Genomic DNA, 10,982 nt, shown 5'->3' on the forward strand with positions numbered 1-10,982 from the left:
ATAATACGTCGTGAATTAGTGTATAATTCTGGGCGTCTTTCGTGAGTCTTTTAGCTTCCTTTCTTTCGGCGGGGAGAGTTCCCGACTTCAGGTAGCTGAGTATGGGGGTCATCCATCCTTGCTGTTGGTCAGATATATTTAGCGTTTCTTCCTCTCTTATCACGGAGGGAGATTGTAAGGTTTCCTGGAGGAGACTTCTGTTGTTGCCTCCGGGCTTGGTGCTGGCAAGCTTTGAGAGGGCGTCTGCCCGGGCGTTTTGTTCCCGTGGTATGTGCTGGATCTGTATCTCTGGAAAGTAGTGTAATTGTGCCTGTGTTTGGTCCAGGTATTTTTTCATAGTTGGGTCTTTGGCCTGGTAGCTTCCATTTACTTGTGATGTGATGACCTGGGAGTCGCTGAAGATCGTGATTTTCTGGGCTCCGACCTCTTCGGCTAGCTTTAGACCTGCTAGTAGGGCCTCGTATTCGGCTTGGTTGTTCGAGGCCTGGAACTCGAATTTTAGGGATAGTTCTATCTGCGTTCCTTGGTCGCTTTCGAGTATAACCCCGGCTCCGCTTCCAGTTTTGTTTGAGGACCCGTCGACATACAGGTTCCATGAGAGTGGGGTTCCAGGGGTCTCAGTGTATTCTGCGATGAAGTCGGCTAGATACTGAGATTTTATGGCAGTCCGGGTTTCATAGTGGAGGTCGAACTCGGACAGTTCCACCGCCCATTGCAGTATTCGTCCTGCCAGGTCTGTTTTTTGGAGGATGTGTCTCATGGGTTGGTTTGTTCGGACTTTGATGGTGTGGGCTTGAAAGTAAGGACGGAGTCTCCGAGCTGTGAACACTAGGGCGTAGGCGAATTTTTCTATCTTCTGATAGTTTAATTCGGCCCCTTGTAGTACCTTGCTTACAAAGTATATGGGGTGTTGTCCTCGGTCATTTTCGCGTATTAACGCTGAGGCGACTGCTCGATTTCCAACCGAGAGGTATAGTACGAGTTCTTCTCCTTTTAAAGGTCGGTTTAGGATTGGTGGCTGCCCGAGGAATTCCTTGAATTCTTGGAAGGCTTTTTCGCACTCCGGGGTCCATGAGAAGGGTTTCCCTTTCTTTAGGAGCGAGTAGAGAGGTAGTGATTTTATTGCTGATCCTGCCAAGAATCTTGATAGGGCGGCTAGCCTTCCATTCAGTTGTTGTACTTCTTTGACACACGTCGGGCTCTTCATATTGAGTATTGCTTGGCATTTGTCCGGGTTCGCTTCGATGCCCCTTTGAGTCAGCATGAAGCCTAAGAACTTTCCGGCTTCTGCGGCGAAGGTGCACTTTGTTGGGTTAAGTCTCATGTTGTGTTTTCTGAGGGTGCCGAAGACGCTGGTGAGGTCGGTCAGCAAGTTTCTGTCTTCTTGTGTCTTTACCAGCATGTCGTCGACGTACACCTCTAGCTGTAGTCCGATGTGCTCTGAGAACACTTTGTTCATTAGCCTCTGGTAGGTTGCCCCTGCGTTCTTCAGCCCGAAGGGCATTACTACGTAGCAGTAGTTTGCCCTTGGGGTTATGAACGAGGTCTTTTCTTGGTCGGGTCCGTACATCGGGATTTGATTGTATCCCGAGTATGCGTCCATGAAGGAGAGATATCTGTAGCCTGAGGCTGCGTCTACTAAGGCGTCGATGTTTGGTAGTGGATATGGGTCTTTGGGGCAGGCTTTGTTGAGGTCTGTGTAATCGACGCACATCCTCCATTTTCCGTTGGGCTTTTTTACCAGGACCACGTTTGCAAGCCATAGGGAGTATTTTACTTCCCTAATGAACCCTGCATCTAGTAGTGCTTGTACTTGTTCTTCTATCGCTTGCATGCGCTCGGGTCCGAGCTTCCGGCGTCTTTGTTGGACAGGTCGGGATCCCGGGTAAACTGATAGCTTATGGCACATCAGGTCGGGGCTTATGCCTGGCATGTCGGAGGCTTTCCAGGCGAAGAGGTCGGAATTTTCCTTTAAGAGGGTTATGAGTTCCTCTTTTAGGCCCGTTTTGAGGTTCGCTCCTATGTTTGTTATTTTTTCAGGTGTGTTCCCAATCTGGACTTTTTCGATCTCTCCCTCTGGTTGTGGTCGGAGATCTTCTCGGGACTGCACTCGTCCGAGTTCTATCGTGTTGACCTCCTTCCCTTTTAGGCTCAAGCTTTCGTTGTAGCATCGCCGCGCTAGTTTTTGGTCGCCTTTTAGGGTAGCGATTCCTTTTGCGGTAGGGAACTTCATACAGAGGTGTGGGGTCGAGACTATAGCTGCTAGTCTGTTTAGGGTTGGTCGCCCAATGAGGGCATTGTATGCCGAAGCGACGTCGACTATAATGTAGTCGATGCTTAATGTTTTAGATTGCTCGCCTCTTCCAAAGGTAGTGTGTAGCGGGATGTATCCTAAGGGATGGATCGGGGTATCCCCTAGCCCAAATAGGTCGGTGGGATAGGCCTTTAGTTCTTTCTCTTCAAGTCCGAGCTTGTCGAATGCCATTTTGAACAGGATATCTGCTGAGCTTCCCTGGTCAATCAGGGTTCGATGTAAGTTGGCGTTTGCTAGGATAATGGTGACTACCATTGGATCGTCGTGCCCGGGAAGTATCCCTTGAGCATCTTCTCGGGTAAATGAGATAGTAGGTAACTCGGGCAGGGGGCTGTCTTCTCGGACATGATAGACTTCTTTGAGGTGTCTTTTTCGCGAGGATCTGGATGTTCCTCCGCCTGCAAAACCTCCATTTATCATGTGAACGTGTCTTTCAGGGGTTCGCGGGGTTTGTTCGGCCCGACCTTCGTTATCTCCCCGCCTTCTCTTCCTGGTCTCTTCTCCTTTCTCTGCTATGTATCTGTCGAGTTTTCCTTCTCTGGCCAGCTTTTCTATAACATTTTTTAGGTCGTAGCAGTCGTTAGTAGAATGACCGTAGAGCTTGTGATATTCACAGTATTCGGACCGATCTCTTCCCGCTCTCTTGTGTTTTAGCGGTCGGGGCGGTGGGATCTTTTCGGTGTGGCATACTTCTCTGTAGACGTCTACCAGGGAGACTCGGAGGGGGGTGTAGTTGTGGTACTTCCGTGGCTTGTCCGAGTTGGGGTCTTCTTTTTTCTTCTGTTCCCGATCCCGATCTCGGAGTGGGTAGGTTGGTTCCTTCCTAGAAGAGTCTCTTAGCTGGGAGGTTTCCTCCATGTTGATATATTTTTCTGCCCGCTCCTGCACCTCGTATAGGGAGGTCGGGTAGCGTTTGGATAGGGATTGGCTAAACGGTCCCTCTTTTAGGCCGTTCGCCAGTCCCATGATGGCTGCTTCAGTGGGTAAGTGTTGTATGTCCAGGCAAGCTTTGTTGAATCGCTCCATGTATTCTCGGAGAGTTTCTTGGTTACCTTGCTTGATCCCGAGTAGACTGGGGGCATGTTTTGTCTTGTCCTTTTGAATAGAGAACCTTGTTAGGAATTTTTTGGTTAGGTCTTCGAAGCTGGTGATTGATCTTGGTGGCAGGTTGTCGAACCACTTCATGGCTGACTTGGTGAGAGTGGTGGGGAAGGCTTTGCACCGGATCGCGTCGGAGGCGTCGACTAGGTACATTCTGCTTCTGAAGTTGCTGAGGTGGTGACTTGGATCGGTGGTGCCGTCGTAGAGATTCATGTCGGGTGGTTTGAAGTTTCGCGGCACCTTCTCCTTCATGATCTCTCGCGTGAAGGGATCATGGTTGCCTTCGGGGGTGGTGCCGCGTTTTGTTCGGTCTTTCAGGTTGGCCTCTATTTTCCGCAGCTTTTCCTCTAATTCTCTGCGCTTTCGAGTCTCCCTTCTCAGATCTTGTTCAGTTTCTTTCTGCTTCTTTATGTCCTCTTCGAGTTGTTTCAGTCGGTCTTGTTGTGCCCGGACTGTCTCTAGAATCTCCGAGTTCTTCTCTTTTTCGGAATTTTGTGGATCTTTGTTTGGGAGTGATGTCTTTGGGCGATTCTGTTTGTTTCCTCCTGGAGTGTGTGGTGATAGAGGGCTGTCCGGTCGTTCTCCGGTGTCAATTTCGTCCTCTTGTTCAGAGGCAGCGTGGTCATTGTTGAGAGGGTCGTCCGCCATGATAGAGGGATGACTTCCAGGTCCCCGGCAACGGCGCCAATGTTCCGGGGGTTACCTGAAACATGTAGCTCGGTCGTCTGGAGAGGCCCGAGGTGGGGGTTCAGGGACCCGAGCTTGATATGCAGAGTGGCTGGTGGTTGTACCTGCAATGACACTCCGATGCTTAAGTTAGCATGGGTCCAAGCAGATATGTGTAGATGTGGAATGAATGTCATACCTGGGTGCTCCAGTGTATTTATAGTAGTTGGCCGTGATCTTCCCTGGATAAGATATTCTTATCTTTATCTTATCTTTCGGGAGTTTTATCCCTATCTTTGTGGAACCGCCTTTGCTAGGCCTTTTCGGCCTTTAGGTTTGGGCTGGGTTCCTTTTGATGGGCCTTCCCTTGCTTTATCCGTCCGAGGTCCGACCTTTAGGCGTGAGCCTTAGGACGAGGTCGGACCTTTTATGAACTGACCGAGTTTGGAGGAGCCCGGTCAGGGTATGAACAATAAACTAGGCACCAATGGTTTGAACTTCTGAGACAAATGTCTGTGGTGTTTATGTATTAAGGATTTGCTTGGATGAATAGGTTCTGAGGAGTGTTTCAACACTTGGTAACTTGGGTTAACTAACCCGGGATTATCAACCAAAAGTCCATTATCAAGAGCAACCTAAATACAAAACATTTAGTCACACAAAGAGGTGCTGGGCACCAATGTCTCAAGAAGAAATGTGAACTAAAATGCCTGTAGTGGATATGTGTAGTGCACTGATAAGAAAAAGAAAAATGCCAAAGGCTTGTGCAACACATGACACTGAGCAAACAAGGAGCAAAGGAGCTCTAAGAAAAAGAAACACAAAGAAGGGAAAAGTGCCAAGGACATAAGAATAACAAGAGGCCATAGCAGTGTTTGATGGATGCAATGAAAAAGTGATAATCTTACCTGATAAGAATGAAAAAGTGATGCTGCAACTTTCTGCATAAAACCCTTCCGATGAACTTCAAATGCTTGCTAATATAGCCATTGTAATTGCTTTCTGTTTCATACTTTCTTCTCAAATAACTCAGGACTTGCTTAGGGATAAGCAAGTATTAAGTTTGGTGTTGTGATGCCAAGGCATCTTAGGCTAGTTTCACTAGCATTTTTCTGTTAGTTTTAGTTGTTTTATGCATTTTCTTGAGCTTAAAGTAACCAAGAATGGTTAATTGGATAAGAAAGCAATAAACCATCCAAACAGTATGATTTTTGATGCAAATTTCATGAGTTTTTAGTTATATTACTTGAATGCTATGAATGAAAGATTTCTCATGAAATTTTTGCAAGACTTTGATGCAGTTGTTTGGATGATTTCAGGGAAGAAGAGGCTAGGCAAGGAAGCAACAAAATCAATAAAGGAAGCTTGAATATCACAAGTGGCGTTTAACCTCCAGTTTAACCTTAAACTGGAAGTTAAACGCCAGAATTGAAAGCACCAGGGAGCATTCCCACGTTTAAGCTCCAGTTTAAGCTTAAACTGGAGCTTAAACGTGTTCAACTATTTTTTCTCCTCCAGGGTTGCTTTCTCATTTCCACGTTTAAGCTTCAGTTTAAGCTTAAACTGAAGCTTAAACGTGTTCAACCATTCTCCTCCAGGGTTGCTTTCCTCACTTCCACGTTTAAGCTCCAGTTTAAGCTTAAACTGGAGCTTAAACGTGTTCGACATTTCACACTCCAGGATTGCTTTCTTCCATTCCCACGTTTAAGCTTCAGTTTAACCTTAAACTGAAGCTTAAACGTGTTCGACAATTTTACCTGCTGGAAGTGTCTGGCGTTTAAGTTGAAGTTTAAGCTTAAACTTCAACTTAAACGCCACTAATTGAAAAGGTTTTTGGGCCAAGAATATTGCAGTTTAAGTTAGCATTTGAGCACAAATATTAACTTAAATATACTCTGGTATGAAACCCAATTGAATATCATGGTTTATGGGATTGGGCCTGAAGAATTGAGGAGTCTGAAATTTCAATTTGTTGAGTCATGTGTCATTATTTGATTATCACTAAGTTGGCTCAATGAATGTTGCAGAATTGGATCAGCAGCCTCATCAGGATTATGGATCATAAACCCAAAGCAAAAGGAAATCAGGAAAAGGCCTCAAAGCCCAAGAAACACAACAGAAGCTCAATTTAGAAAGTGTATAAATAGGATAGAATTTAAGTTTGAAAGGACCTTTTTAGAGACTTTTGGATCATTTTTCTAGTTTTCATACTTGTTGTAATTGAATTCAGAGCTATGACTCACTAAACCCCTTTCATTGGGTTAGGGAGCTCTATTGTAATTCAATGAATCAATAATAGTTTTTATCTTCTTCTTCAATCTTTTCTCTTGAATTTTGTTAGAAAGCTTCTCGATCTAATTCCATTGGTTAGTTGTCTTGGGAAAGAAACTATCCATAATTAGAATCCTTCGGAACCTTGGGAAAGGAATGGAGGATTCATGCTAGAGAAGCTTTCTCACAGTGAATTGGATTGGGGTTTGGATGGATATTGTGACATGTAATCCTACCAAATTGTGGTTCATGAAACTGTGTGGTATAATCAGTGATCGAGCATCATCTCTTCTTATGAACATTTAAACCAAGGGATTGGGAATTTGTTTGTTTTTAGAGAGAATTGGTGAGCCAAGGGATTGGGATCCAATCATATAAGATTGCCAAGCAAAATTCAATGAATGCATTGGTTGAGGAAGGGATAAAAATGTTTTGATTCGGAGATTTCAATATCTCCTGAAACCCAATGAATTCCCCATTTCTGATCTACCACTTTCTCTTTACATTCTGCACTTAAATTCATGCAATCACCCCGATCCCCTTTTAATTTCAGCAATTTAGCTTCTCGCTCTTTAATTCATGCAATTTAAGATTCCGCACTTTCAATTTCTTGCCATTTACGTTTCCCGCCAATTTTACATTCCGCAATTCTCATCTAAATCTTGATTCCGCTCAACTAGAACACACTTCTAATCCGAATTGCTCACTCAACCAATCCTTGTGGGATTCGACCTCACTCTATTGTGAGTTTTTACTTGACGATAACCGGTGCACTTGCCGGAAGGAATTTTGCCGATCGTGCAATTTCCTAAAATCGTAGCTGTCAAGTTTATAGCACGCATCAGCTGCTGAGGAGTTAAAGGAAGAAAAGGCTTAAGAAGAGGTTGGAAGAGTACTGTTACATGCCCCATTGGTGGCATAAGAGTCTGAAGTACAACACCCTCATAAACTTTAAGAGGAGACCAAGGATGAGCAACTCACTCAGTTCTTACAAATCTTTAAAAAGTTACACATAAATATTCCTTTTACTGAGGTGTTGAAGATGATACCTCCCTATATGGCCTGTTTGAAAGACGCACTCTCTGAGAAGAAGGCGTTGAAGGGAGATGAAACTGTGGTCTTAACCAAGGAGTGCAGTGCACTGATTCAGAGGAAGCTACCCAAGAAGATGCCTGACCCCGGAAGCTTCTTGATCCCCTGTACCATTGGGACTATTACATTTGAGAAGGCACTGTCCGATCTTGGATCTAGCATAAATTTGATGCCGCTCTTCGTGATGAGGAAGCTAGGAATTTAAGAGGCACAACCTACAAAAATAGCACTGGAGATGGCTGACAAGTCTCGGAAGCAGGCGTATGGGCTAGTGGAGAACGTACTAGTCAAAGATGGAGAACTCTTCCTCCCTGCAGATTTTGTGATACTGGACATAGAAGAGGATACAGAGAGAGGCAAACTGGTGCTGAGGTTGCATGAGGACTGGATGGTGTTCAAAGTTTTTAAACCTCTACCAATCTTCAACAAAAGAGGTACCTGCATACAGAGCTCAGTACTTAAGCCTTCTCACTTGGTGGAAAGCCACACAGTATCCCCTAACATCAAACCTAAATTTGTGTTGGGTATTCACCACCCACCAAAGATGGAGGAGGCCCCAAGAAGAAGGTACCTAAGGGCTGGAGGAATAAGAAGATTCCTACTGAGGTCTTCTCACCTGGCATGAAGGTGGTGTTCACTAGAAACCCAATCATACCACATACTTTGAATAGGATCTTGTCTCTAGAGCATGTTGAGCTGATTCACGAGAACACAAGAAAGAAGTTCACAATGAGGGATGAAGATTTGAGCCCCTATTCCTCCTCCTTAGAGGAGCTGCCCATCAAGCTAATGACGGTAAAGAAACACTTATTGGGAGGCAACCCAACCATATGTATCCTTTAGTTTAATTTTGCTTTATTTCAGTTTTAATTCAGTTTTACTTTAGTCTGATTTCATTGCATTTTATTTCTCATTGATTTTCATAGTTTTCCTAGATTTTCTAACGTTTGTGATCATGTACAGTATCTAGAACAAGAACGGAAGACTTAAGCAGAAAAATAGCACACCCTGGAGGAGACATGCTGGTGGTGCTAAACGCTAGTTCTGGCATTTAGCGCAATAAGGGAGCAGAGACATGGGCGTTCTACATTATTTTAGCACCCCCCCTTGGGGCACTAAATGCCCGGGGCAGAGAGTCGTTAGTGCCAAACAATCATCTCAGCTCGTTCTTAGTACCAAACAATATCTCTGCTTATCTCTTTTTCTTTTCGTTCTTTCTTTCTTTTCTTTTCTGTGCTCTGCTCTCCTTGGGCATAGATTCGTTAGATTCTTTCTTCCCTTTTTGTTTATTTCTTCTTCTTTTCTTTCTTATCATTCAACACTATAAATTATCTTCGCACTATTCTCTCATTTTGCCACTAAGTATCTTATGGAAAATAATTATAAAGTTCTATAATTAAGTCTGCGTTCTCTAAAGCTTTCAAGATTACTTTGCTTGCGTACTTTATCATTAATAATAACATTATGATCTTCTTACAAGATATTATCTTTGATAAATAATAATTATAATAATAATTTATTTTAATATAAATGAGTAATTTTAAAGAAGTATTTAAAATAATATTTATAATATTCTTTTAAAACTTAGTTTATAAAATCTTATTTTTAAACTTTTATTACTTACTTTCTAAGTCACGAACTTTTCTAATATTCTATTTTTAACCTCAATATTTTATAAAATTATATTTGAAGTCTCACTTATTTTCATATTTAAGAAAATAATTTTGAATTTTTATAAAATACCCATTTTACCCCTGAACTTCCTTTATCACCAAAAATACCCGAAAACTTATATAATTGCAAAATTTACCTTCATTTTTATATACAAATACAATGTTACTCGTTAAAAATAAAATGTAATTAATAATCTTCCTCTTATACGAAAACCAAAACTTTTAATTTAATCTGCATCAATTCCATTTCTTTAGTATTACAAACAGATATAGGGAAATGCTTTTTGTAAAATTCCTCCTTAAAAATATTCTAGACAATCTTTTCCACCTTCTGTCTCAAAAAGCGTTACACTCCATGTCACCAATGTTCAGCTTCTCCCTCCAGCATATAGGTTGCAAATTCCATATGTTGTCCTTCTGGCACATGTTGCGCTCACAGGGACTTCTCAATACCGGGGAACTAGTTATTAGCTTCCGTTGGAACAAGCGTTCCCGTAAACTTAGGTGAATTCACTTTCAGAAAGGTTGCTAGCATCATAGGGTTATCGTGATTTCCAGCGTCTTCATTACGGTGGCAGCCTCTATTGCGCTCACCATTACATTCTCCATTAAGATCTCCATTCATCTCTCCTAAATGGTCAATTCTTGTGTCATAGAAGTTGCCGTTTCATGCACAACATCAGCCATGGTGTTCATCACAGCTATAAAAGCGTTCGCATCCCTTGTCGGATCATCTAAAGGGTTTGCACCACGCCTACCATGTCTTCGTCCTTATGCAGCCATCAAGATCCTGTTCAAACGCAACATTCAATATTAAGGTGACCAGTCTTAAAATTTCAAACAAAGCGTGAATAGCCTCTCAAATGGATACACAGCGACAATTTTGCAATTCATATCACAAGGATATCCTATATGCACAAAACCCAACTTAGAAAATGCAGATGCATGATTTAGTCCGTTTTCCCAGCCTTTAATAGGAACGAACTGCTCTGATACCAAATTATAACGACCCGATTTCCAGTACGTTGGTGCACGAAATTGCAATAACACTTTTGCAATCCCGCACAACTAACCAGCAAGTGCACTGGGTCGTCCAAGTAATACCTTGCGTGAGCAAGGGTCGATCCCACGGAGATTGTCGGCTTGGAGCAAGCTATGGTTATCTTGTAAATCTTAGTCAGGAGATCAGAAATTATCAGGATTGATTGTGAAAAGCAAAAGAACATGTAATGGTTACTTGTATTGCAGTAATGGAGAATAGGTTGAGGTTTGGAGATGCTCCCTCTTCTGAATCTCTGCTTTCTTACTGTCTTCTTCATCAAACACGCATGTCTCCTTCCATGGCAAGCTCGTGTAGGGTCTCACTGTTGTCAGCAGCTACCTCCCATCCGCGCAGTGAAAGCTAATGCAAAGCACTCTGTCACAGTGCCGCCAATCACCGGTTTGGTTCCCTCCCCTACCGGAATAGAATCACTCTTTTGCGTCTGTCACTAACGCCCAGTAGGTTACAGGTTTGAAGCACATCACAGACATTCAATCATTGAATCCTACTCAGAATACCACAGACAAGGTTTAGACCTTCCGGATTCTCTTGAATGCTGCCATCAGGTCCTGCCTATACCACGAAGATTCCGATTAAAGAACCCAAGAGATAACTACTCAATCTAAGATAGAACAGAGGTGGTTGTCAGGCACGTGTTCATGGTTGAGAATGATGATGATTGTCACGGATCATCACATTCATCCGGATTAGGAACAAGTGTTATCTTAGAACGGAAGCAAGCATGATTGAATAAGAAACAGTAGTAATTGCATTAATTCATCAAGACACAGCAGAGCTCCTCACCCCCAACCATGGGGTTTAG

Source organism: Arachis stenosperma, chromosome 9 (genome assembly GCF_014773155.1).
Source record: "Arachis stenosperma cultivar V10309 chromosome 9, arast.V10309.gnm1.PFL2, whole genome shotgun sequence".
Taxonomy (NCBI): Eukaryota; Viridiplantae; Streptophyta; class Magnoliopsida; order Fabales; family Fabaceae; genus Arachis; species Arachis stenosperma.